Below are 11,956 nucleotides of genomic sequence, written 5' to 3' on the forward strand. Positions count from 1 at the left end.
AGTGTCACGCCCTGACCTTAGAGATCCTTATTATTCTCTACGTTTGGTTAGGTCAGGGTGTGACTCGGGTGGGGAAGTCTATGTTTTCTGTTTCTTTGTTTTTGGCTGAGTGTGGTTCCCAATCAGAGGCAGCTGTCTATCGTTGTCTCTGATTGGGGATCATACTTAGGCAGCCCTTTTTCCCACCATTAGGTTGTGGGATCTTGTTTTCTGTTTAGTTTCTGAAGCCTGACAGAACTGTGCGCTTTCGTTTTTTTGACCCATGTTATTTTGTTTGGTGTCATCAATAAAGATACGATGTCCGCCTACCACGCTGCGCCTTGGTTTCCTTCTACCAACGAGAGCCGTTACAGCTAGGGAGAAGTGCAGGTTTTAACTAATTAAACAACAAAGAATATGATCTACATGATCATTCTCTGTGTGTAAAATAAAAACTGTTTAATGTGAACCTAACTCAAAGCTAAAAAATTATATAAAGAAAGCAGTCCAATGTTATTTGTTACCTTGACTTTACTGCAAATGACACTCAAGTCTCGAGAAAAACAATACACTAATATTACAGTTAGCCATGACAGCCTTTATAATGCAACACTTATGACCACACACATCTAAATATTACATTTGGGGAAAAAACTCTTAATAACCCTTGGATGCAATGCTGGTCAAAATTACCCTTCCTAATGTATTTTTTGCTGCATTAACCACGCACCCAAATGTCATCATCTAATATTCCAGGAAATCCTTAAATAATGTGTCTTTAATGTTCCAACATCCTAGTTTTGTTTTTTATTTTCTTATTTTTTAAGTAAAAAGAGTTTTTGCATCACTACCCCAAGTTTTAAAAATGTAGGGTCAAATATGACCCGTATGTATTTCCTATGGAATTCACTGCATTGCGTCGTCAAATTGACCTTTCTTTTTGCTACAAAAATAAAATCCATGTAATTAATATAATATTTATTAAATATCTTGTTTTTAATGTTCATTAATCACAGTTTTCATTTCTCCTTTTTAACTAATCAAGTAAAATGAGTTTCATTAGTAGGCTCATAAGAATGTTGCCAGATATACAACCAAAATGGTTTTACAGATGCCAATCTGAGGTATCCAATTCAGATGACACAGACTACAGTTGAAGTCGGAAGCTTACATACACCTTAGGCAAATACATTTAAACTCAGTTTTTCAAAATTCCTGACATTTAATCCTAGTAAAAATTCCCTGTCTTAGGTCAGTTAGGATCACCACTTTATTATAAGAACGTGAAATGTCAGAATAATAGAGAATGATTTATTTCAGCTTTCATCACATTCCCAGTGGGTCAGAAGTTTACATACACTCAATTAGTATTTGGCAGCATTGCCTTTAAATGGTTTAACTTGGGTCAAATGTTTTGGGTAGCCTTCCACAAGCTTCCCACAATAAGTTGGGTGAATTTTGGCCCATTCCTCCTTACAGAGCTGATGTAACTGAGTCAGGTTTGTAGGCCTCCTTGCTCGCACATGCTTTTTCAGTTCTGTCCACAAATTTGGAATTGGAAGTATGCTTGGGGTCATTGTCCACTTGGAAGACCCATTTGCGGCTAAGCTTTAACTTTCTGACTGATGTCTTGAGATGTTGCTTCAATATATCCACATAATTGTCCTACCTCATGATGCCATCTATTTTGTGAAGTGCAAAAGTCCCTCCTCGCAGCAAAGCACACCCACAACAGGATGCTGCCACCCCCGTGCTTCACGGTTGGGATGATGTTCTTCGGCATGCAAGCCTCCCCTTTTTCCTCCAAACATAATGATGGTCATTATGGCCAAACATTTCTATTTTTCTTTCAACAGACTAGAGGACATTTCTCCAAAAAGTATGATCTTTGTCCCTATGTGAAGTTGCAAACCGTAGTCTGGCTTTTTGATGGCGGTTTTAGAGCAGTGTCTTCTTCCTTGCTGAGCGGCCTTTCAGGTTATGTCAATATAGGACTCATTTTATTGTGGATATAGATACTTTTGTACATGTTTCCTCCAGCATCTTTACAAGGTCTTTTGCTATTGTTCTGGGATTGATTTGCACTTTTCGCACTAAAGTACGTTCATCTCTAGGAGACACCGCTTATCCTTCCTGAGCGGTATGACGGCTGCGTGGTCCCATGGTGTTAATACTTGCGTACTATTGTAAGTACAGATAAACGTGGTACCTTCGGGCATTTGGAAATTGCTCCCAAGGATGAACCAGACTTGTGGAGGTCTACAATTTTTTTCTGAGGTTTTGGCTGATTTCTTTAGATTTTCCCATGATGTCAAGCAAAGAGGCACTGAGTTTGAAGGTAGGCCTTGAAATCCTGTCACGCCCTGGTCGAAATATATTATGTTTATCTTCATTTATTTGGTCAGGCCAGGGTGTGACATGGGTTATTGCGTAGTCTATGGTTGCCTGAGGCTGTTCTCAATCAGAGTCAGGTGATTATCGTTGTCTCTGATTGGGAACCATATTTAGGCAGCCATATTCTTTGAGTGTTTCGTGGGTGGTTGTTCCTGTCTCTGTGTTTATATTCACCAGATGGGCTGTATAGTTTTATCACGTTTCCGTCTGTTGTTTTGTACATTTCAGTTATTTCATGTCTAGTCTATTTTAATCAATAAACATGAGTAACCACCACGCTGCATTTTGGTCCGCTCCTCCTTCAACAGAAGAACAGCGTTACAGAATCACCCACCACAACAGGACCAAGCGGCGTGGTAACAGGCAGGTGCAGCAAAGAGAGGAATGGACATGGGAGGACGAACTGTTCGGAGAAGGACCCTGGGATCAGCCTGGAGAATATCGCCGCCCCAAAGAAGAACTGGAGGCGGCGAGAGCTGAGAGGCGCTGGTATAAGGAGAAGCAACAGTGGCAGCAGGAGCAACAATATCAGGACTACACTACTTGGGAGGAAATAGACAGGTGGGCGGTCGACCCAGGGAGAGTGCCGGAGCCCGCCTGGGATTCGCTGGAGCAGTGCGAAGGGGTTATAGAAGAATGGAGTTGGAGAAGCAAGCACGGCGGTGCGGAAGGAAGCCCGAGAGTCAGCCCCAAAAACTTCTTGGGGTAGGGGGCTCACAGGGAGTATGGCTACGCCAGGTAGGAGACCTGCGCAAACTTCCTGTGCTTACCGGGGGGCTAAAGAGACCGGGCAGGCACCGTGTTATGCTGTGGAGCGCACGGTGTCTCCAGTGCGGGTGCATAGCCCGGTGCGGTACATACCAGCTCCTCGTATTGGCCGGGCTAGAGTGGGCATCGAGCCAGGTAAGGTTGGGCAGGCTCGGTGCTCAAGAGCACCAGTGTGCCTGCACGGTCCAGTCTATCCTGTACCACCTCCAGACACCAGTCCTCCGGTGGCAGCTTCCCGCACCAGGCTTCCTGTGCGTGTCCTCGGCCCAGTACCACCAGTGCCAGCACCACGCAACAGGCCTACAGTGCGCCTCGCCTCTCCAGCGCTGCCGGAGCCTTTCTCCTCTCCTGCACTGCTGGAGCCTCCCGCCTGTTCAGCACTGCCCGAGCCTTCCTGCTCTCCTGCGCTGCCGGAGCCTCCCGCCTGTTCAGCGCTGCCGGAGTCTCCCGCCTGTTCAGCGCAGCCGGAGCCTTCCTCCTCTACAGCGCTGCTGGAGTCTCCCGCCTGTTTAGAGCCGCCAGAGCCTTCCTCCTCTCCTGCGCTGCCGGAGTCTCCCGCCTGTTCAGCGCTGCCAGAGCCGTCCTCCTCTACAGCGCTACTGGAGTCTCCTGCCTGTTCAGCGCAGCCAGAGCTGCCAGCCTGCATGGAGCAGCCAGAGCTGTCAGCCTGCATGGAGCAGCCAGAGCTGTCAGCCTGCATGGAGCAGCCAGAGCTGTCAGTCTGCATGGAGCAGCCAGAGCTGTCAGTCTGCATGGAGCAGCCAGAGCTGTCAGTCTGCATGGAGCAGCCGGAGCTGCCAGTCTGCATGGAGCTGCCAGTCTGCATGGAGCAGTCTGCATGGAGCTGCCAGTCTGCAAGGAGCTGCCAGTCTGCAAGGAGCTGCCAGTCTGCAAGGAGCTGCCAGAGCTGCCAGTCTGCATGGAGCAGCCAGAGCTGCCAGTCTGCATGGAGCAGCCAGAGTCGCCAGTCAGCATGGAGCAGCCAGAGCTGCCAGTCAGCATGAAGCAGCCAGAGCCGCCAGTCAGCATGAAGCAGCCAGAGCTGCCAGTCAGCATGGAGCAGCCAGAGCCGTCAGTCTGACAGGATCCGACAGTCAACCAGACTCTTCCAGATCTGCCAGTCAACCAGTCAGACCTGCCAGTCAGCCAGACTCTTCCAGATCTGCCAGTCAGCCAGACTCTTCCAGATCTGCCAGTCAACCAGACTCTCCCAGATCCGCCAGTCAGCCAGGATCTGCCAGAACCACCAGCCAGCCAGGATCTGCCGGGTCCAACTACCTGGCTGAGCTTTCTCTCAGTGCTGGGCTTCCTCTCAGTGCTGGGCTTCCTCTCAGTCCCGGATTCCCTCAGTCCTGAGCTTCCCCTCAGTCCCGAGCTTCCCCTCAGTGCTGAGCTTCCCCTCAGTCCCGAGCTGCCCCTCAGTCCCGAGCTGCCCCTCAGTCCCGAGCTGCCCCTCAGTGCCGAGCTGCCCCTCAGTCCCGAGCTGACCCTCTGTCCCGAGCTGCCCCTCAGTCCAGTGGGGTTCTGGGTGAGGACTACTAGGCCATGGTCGGCGGCGAGGGTGGACTATCCTAGGACGCGAGGAGGGGGACTAAGACATTTATAGAGTGGGGTCCACGTCACGCGCCGGAGCCGCCACCATGGACAGACGCCCACCCGACCCTCCCTATTGTCTTGATGTGCGTCCGGGAGTCCGCACCTTAAGGGGGGGTTCTGTCACGCCCTGGTCGAAATATATTATGTTTATCTTCATTTATTTGGTCAGGCCAGGGTGTGACATGGGTTATTGTGGTGTGTTTTTGTCTTGGGGTTTTGTCTATGGTCTATGGCTGCCTGAGGCTGTTCTCAATCAGAGTCAGGTGATCATCGTTGTCTCTGATTGGGAACCATATTTAGGCAGCCATATTCTTTGAGTGTTTCGTGGGTGGTTGTTCCTGTCTCTGTGTTTATATACACCAGATAGGCTGTATAGTTTTTTTTACATTTCCGTCTGTTGTTTTGTACATTTCAGTTATTTCATGTCTAGTCTATTTTCATCAATAAACATGAGTAACCACCACGCTGCATTTTGGTCCGTTCCTCCTTCAACAGAAGAACGCCGTTACAAATCCATTCACAGGTACACCTCCAATTGACTCAACTGATGTCAATTAGCCTATCAGAAGCTTCTAAAGCCATGACATCATTTTCGGGAATTTTCCAAGCTGTTTAAAGGCACAGTCAACTTAGTGTATGTAAACTTCTGACCCACTGGAATTGTGATACAGTGAATTAAGTGAAATAATCTGTCTGTAAACAATTGTTGAAACAATTACTTGTGTCATGTACAAAGTAGATGTCCTAACTGACTTCCCAAAACTATAGTTTGTTAACAAGAAATTTGTGGAGTGGTTGAAAAACAAGTTTTAATGACTCCAACCTAACATGCTGACCAGACCGGACACGTCTCCTGCGCGAGCACTGAGCGTCTGAGTTGCCAAGGGCTAAAACAGAACTCCTTTCTATTTCTGTTGCAGATCACGCTGAAAGTCCTGCCTCTCCCATCTCCTCATTGGTTTATAGAAGCAGGTACCCACGTGCCATCTCCTCATTGGTTATACCCACGTGGGTGACTGAAAGACGAACTGCAAGGTATAAACTCCAGTCCAGTTGGTGGCGGAATTCACCTTAAATTGGTTGCTAACCGCCATATCAAGTCTGGAAGTTCCGCCTCCCATTAATTCATTGGATCTCACAACAAACATACGTCCCCTAATTCCTGTAAACAAAAGCCAAAGTGGGTGCTTGAAAGGTGGCCGAGGAGAGATTTTTCATCGAAGTAGAGAAGTACTCACTTTTATATGACCCGTCTTCAAAATTCTACAAGGATCCAACTAATAAAGATGCTTTATGGCGAGAGATTGCAAAGACCATGCACATTTCAGGTAAAGTATAACAACCCAATGTTCATCCTTGGTATAAAACGAACTAGCTAGCGTTAGCTGAATGTAAATGCCATGTGTGCTGTATGCTTTTTTAAATACAGAAATGGTGGAATTGTACAAAAGTTTTAAAGTGTAGAATGAATACACAAAACAAATGAAGATGTCAAAGTTGAACTTACTGTCCCATGTTGATAAACTACACACACACACTCTCACACAGTGCATCTAAGTAGGCCTAGCTACAACCATTCTGTCCTGGAAGTCAATTCTGCCTTCCACAGAGGTGAAATACTTAGTAAACTTTTCTCTGACAGAAACTGCCTCCTGACCTGCTCTGTTGGCCTGGATGGCTATGCCTCTCATGCCTTGCCTCATCCCTGCCCCACCCTGCTGTAGCCACATTTTCACATCACAAGGCTTTGTGAGGAAGTTACTTGTTTCTCATGGTCTGGGAGGCCTCATGGCCTTTTGGCAAATTGCAAGTGGGCTGTCATCTGCCATTTACTGAGGAGTGGCTTCCGTCTGGCCACTCTACCATAAAGGCCTGATTGTTGGACTGCTGCAGAGATGGTTGTCCTTCTGGAAGGTTCTCCCATCTCCACAGAAGAACTGAGGCAATGGAAAGATGTGGGTTGATGAAAGAGAACCAAGCCGCCACCACCACTCAGAGCAGCCAAGGCCAGAAGAGGAAGAGGTGCCAGCTCTGCCCAAGAGCAAAGGATAGAAAAGTCAGCTGCTGGTGTTCTCAGTGCAACACATCCGTCTGCAAAGAGCAGTCACATGCTTGTGGTTTGTAACAAATGCATGGACTAAGACAGCATAAGTAAGCATCACACACACTTTGTTCCTTTTAGTGTTCACGTTTTCTAAATTCACAATTGTTAGTGTTGTCGTTTATATTGATGATGAACTTTGGATTTTCAAATAAATGTTTTGAAATATTATAATGGTTTTATTTTGTTGCTCACACTAAAAGGTTGAATGTGAAAAATATGCTCATATTTTCAATAGCTGTTATGCATTTTCCTCATATGTTATCATTGAAATGTGTATCAAAATGTTGAAGAGTGACAAAAAACATTTAAAACAATAAAATAATTATTGAAAAGGTTCAAATCAGCACTCAAAAGATTTATGTTCCACAAAATTGATAATATTTTAGACTCATATAAAAAAAACACATATATTACATTAACGGTTCATTTTGACCCGGCATTTATGCATTCTTGGGGCGCCATGTTTACTATGCATTTTAGGATTCAAGTAGAAATAGAATGAAACAAACAGGCATTTTATATTTGATCTATTATAGTAGACACCGAGCAATTGCACAAGACTGCATGTGTGCAAAAATAACTTTCAGAGTAAAAACAAATAATAATAAAATCACACAAAAGTGTTACTGTCAAGTTCAACACAACAAAAGCCATATCTTTGGGCTACACTGCACGTAATACCATTGTACAATTTCTGCCTGTGGACATATGTTCTACAATGTGCAGCAGAGCATGATACCCTTTATTGACATAATTGATCTCTTTCAGGCAGAGAGTACACCTGGCATACCTTTTTTTATCCACTGAGAGTGAAAGTGTATGGCGTTTCTTTCACCTATATTGGCATCCAGCATAAGCCAGGCCCAGCTCCAGCTACACTTGATCCATGAATCCACTTGTTTAACAAGCAACGCCTCATATTCACCTAATTCTCTCATTCTGAAAATGAACCATATACTGTCGAGGGAAAACATTAGTTCACAGATAGTAGTTAGTTCGTCAGCTAGTTAACATTTCACACAGATTGTCAGGGTCCAGTAAGCAACTAACGTGTTATAACTTGAGGAACGGCAAGGAGTCGTATAACGTTACCAATTAATACTATAGCGAATTGGTTAGGGAACTAACGATAGCTCGTTTGATGTTGTAACGTTAGCTAGCTATCTGGCTTTATTAGCCAGCTAAGTTTCAAACAATAAACTCAATTATTTGATCAGCTAAATTTGCTGATGTTGCTCAACATTTCTCTGGCTAGCTAACGGATAATTCGATCCATCTAATAGCAAGATACAATGCTAACAATACTTGTTTCACCACACTTTCTCCCTCACCTCAAACTTTCCAAATGCCAGTTGTTTTTCGGTTACTGCTCATGAAGTACGCTTCATCACCTTCTCACCCCGGTCTCCGTGATCTCACCTACCTCTTCGTTATCGTTCAGCGGACGCGCTGCTGTAACTGGCGAACTGCCTTTGCACCCTACTGCTGTCTTTCTGCAACTAGAAAATAGACCTTATGCCCTTATATCGGACGTTCTGAACACACTTCATACCGGCGACAGTCTAGTTGTTTTCGACGACATAACATTACTACCATTGTGTCGCAGTTTTTTACTAGTTGTCTTCAGGACTTGCCTCAAAATAATATTCATCATGTACATCGAATTGTTAAATCAGCCTCCTTGACTCCAGCTAGCAATACTTAAAAGGGGTTCAAGATGTATATAGGAAGCTACTTAGATAAGTATGTAGGTGAATAACGTTACCAAGTCAGTGACAGATATAACGTTAGCTAGCGACAATCATATTAGCTAGCTAATTTAACTATTAACTGTAGCTAGATAGATAGTTACTTCGTAAAATGATACAACGTTGACAGAATCTACCTGAGAACGTGTGTATTTTCGTTAGCTTGGTTAAGTTATGCTTGCTAGCTATATTTGCTAGCTAAAAATAATTGTTATTCATGTCTTCTAAACATTATCTAACGAAGATACATTGACAGGGAGATTACCGTGAGGGCTGACTGTCACAGGTCCATGAGGAAGAGTGAAAAGCCGCACAGCATGAGAGTAGGGAAGGTTATAGGTGGCTACTTGGGACCTTGTTAAACATCTCCTGTGGGACACTGTCATCATGGTCAAAATGTGTTGGAGACAGTGTCAACGTTTAATCTTATCAATAGATCGATATTAATGATAGGTCCCAATTCCAATTTAGAATTGCCCACAGGTTATTTGGTAAAGATCTGGTAAAGATCACAATGTATTCCTGTATAGTTAAATGAGCCCCTAGTTAAGAAGACCAGACACTACTGTCTGTGGTTATTTATGGGCCACATCATTCTTGTTTCTCACTTCAGTCTTTCATCACACTTATCTTCACAGATGGTGTTAAAGCACTCCGTACCAGGGATCGTGGTCCAACGCCACTGCTCCTGTGTTGCAGGAAGTGCTGTGTAAAACCATCTGGTGGCCCTTCTTTACCAGACAGCGCACTACTCTCAACTAAACATTCCTGCTGCACCACTAGTTCACAGCTGCACAGACACAGAACAGCGTTGGCACGAGCCAAGAACACTTGTGAGTCTATCAATATCCATAAAAAAATGCACCTGAGAAGTATTCACCCTATGGAACAGTAAATCCTTGTTAATTAGGGTGTGAAGCCAGGTCCGGTTGATGGGATAGAGTTCCGTATACCTACTAACTCGTGTGCTGATGGAATAAGGTCAGTCGGAGGTTCCTAGAATGGAAACATTTCGAAAACATTTTCTTGTGATTTTTTTTAATCCAAAAATCTGTATATTTGAATCTATTTAATTTCAAATATTGGGCTTGTGCTGTTTCTGGAAAAGTCTGTGTCTATTATGAGTCTGTGTCATAGTAATCTCTTCAACCTGATGTTAAGGTTTTAAAATGTTTTGCAGAAGTTGTCTCTACAAAGCACTCCATGGATATATGCCTGACATAAACCTTCTCCGAGTCTCAGAAACATATGCCAACTTTTCTCCACTTACTGCCCCTAATGTGACAACAATGGAAATGTCAGCTGATTTTTCCCCTGGTTAAGTCCGCCTTTGGGCCAGTGCAAGCTGGCAGTGTGCTGTCCTATCAACTTCCACAGCCAAAGGTTGAACACTTTTATTTTATTTTTTTACCACTACTTGCAGAAGTGTCTCTCGCACCTGAATGGATCCCCTGCATGGGTGCCAAGTTTAGTGGTTTCATGAAAAATAAGTATTGATGTTCTTGTGAAGAAAACTGCAGTATAATATATTTGTTTAAAATAATGTATTTCAGCAAATGTTCAACAGTTCAGTTAATCAATTACACATCTCTAACATTGTATTCAGTCTTGCATTCTGGCTATTCTGTGTTTACTTGATTTCTTTCCCCCACCCCTAAACTCATTGCCTAGTTAAAGCCAATGACAAGCTCCACACAAACTGATATTCACTACAACACAAATGATTGATACATGTCGTAGATAAGCAAATTATTATTTTGCTACTACCAAATAAACACATGTACATTTACACTGGCTTGGCCCATGCTCTGACCAAAGGTCTGTTTTGATAGTTGACCAACAGGCAAATAATTGGTTGATTCTGCCTGAGATGGTCAGGGGGGTGACTGTGTCAAACAGCTTGTGCTCCTTTACTCTGCAGATCATTTTTTCAACATGTACTCTCAGCCTGGCAATGGACTGGGTCTCCCTAACCTCATGCTCTGGCATCTGTGTGCGTCTTGACAGAAATGCTGGCCGGTAGACCTTGCACGGAACAATGTCATCTACGAGAAAGCCCTTATCCACCATAATGGCCATGTCAGGGGGGAGTAAGGAAATAATTCCAGACTGCTTGGAGATCTCCTTGTCACTCACAGATCCAGCACACAACGATGACATAAAAGTGACAGCGCCATGTGGTGACATTCCCAACATGCCCTTAAAGGTACAGTGTGACTTGTAGGAAGAAAACACCTCACTCTGCAGTAGTAGTGAAGATGTTGTCTGGCAGCGGAGTTCAGTGTAGTCGATCACTACCTGGGTGTCTGGATAGTCCTTGAACTCAGGTGGCAGGTGGGCTTTGATGGTTTCCCTGGGGATCCATATCCGTGCTGATCCAAGCAGACAGTAGAGGAAGTTGGCCAAGAGATGATAATCCGGCTCACTGTCGATTGGTGGATGCTGAACCAATGGGCCAAATCCTTCTGTTTTAGACCCAGCAACAGATGCGTCATAAACAAGAAAAACTTGTCGATTGATGGCAGTGTCTGAACGTAAAGAAAAACCTTTTAGTACAATATAGTCCTTATATTCGGTCCATAACAAAAAGTAAATCATGTTTTGAAATTACAGTAAGATCAAATAATATTCTAAGTATTTAATGAAGTTGTCCCTTACCGGTTTTCTTCAAGTAACACTTGTTTCAGATGGATTGGTGCTTGTGACTTATAAACTTGGTCTCTGCTGCCCGCTCAGTCAAGTGCCAGAAGGCCATCAGGTGAGTGTAGATTGCAAATCTAAAGACAGACCCAGAGTATTTGAATACCAAAAAAGCTCATTACTATTATTGCCCATCTTCTCTAAGCATCAAGTAGCACTAGACATGACCACGCTGCTATTGTAGCCTGTTGTACTTGTTACTGCAATTCTACTGTAATTCATAGCAGCTATCATCACAGCAGTGAATTTGTTTTAAATGTTCCATTATTTAACCTGGGAAGTGGACTAAGAACCAAATCTTATTTGCAGCAACGACCTGGGAGCATTTTTGGGGGTTAACTGAAATCTAATGTCAAGACAATATACAGTTGAAGTCTGAAGTTTACATACACTTCGGTTGGAGTCTTTGAAACTCGTTTTTCAACCATTCCACAAATTTCTTGTTAACAAACTATAGTTTTGGCAAGTCGGTTAGGACATCTACTTTGTGCATGACACAATACATTTTTCCAACAATTGTTCACAGACAGATTATTTCACTTATAACTCACTGTATCACAATTACAGTGGGTCAGAAATTTACATGCACTAAGTTGACTGTGCCTTTAAACAGCTTGATAAAATCCAGAAAATTATTCCATGGCTTTAGAGGCTTCTGATAGGCTAA

The 11,956-nt window shown here is 44.0% G+C and overlaps 1 protein-coding gene across 2 annotated transcripts in view; it reads right to left on the reverse strand.

The window, feature by feature from the left end:
• LOC135539586 (ubiquitin carboxyl-terminal hydrolase 37-like) overlaps positions 1-8,379 on the reverse strand; it is a 15,993-nt gene extending 7,614 nt beyond the window's left edge. For both annotated transcript variants that reach the window (XM_064965550.1, XM_064965549.1), the window contains exon 1: positions 8,173-8,379. The gene's annotated coding sequence lies outside the window, so the exon portion shown is untranslated. The remainder of the gene's footprint in view (positions 1-8,172) is intronic.
• Between the last annotated feature and the right edge of the window lie 3,577 nt (positions 8,380-11,956).

This window comes from Oncorhynchus masou, chromosome 5 (genome assembly GCF_036934945.1).
Source record: "Oncorhynchus masou masou isolate Uvic2021 chromosome 5, UVic_Omas_1.1, whole genome shotgun sequence".
In the NCBI taxonomy this organism is placed as follows: domain Eukaryota; kingdom Metazoa; phylum Chordata; class Actinopteri; order Salmoniformes; family Salmonidae; genus Oncorhynchus; species Oncorhynchus masou.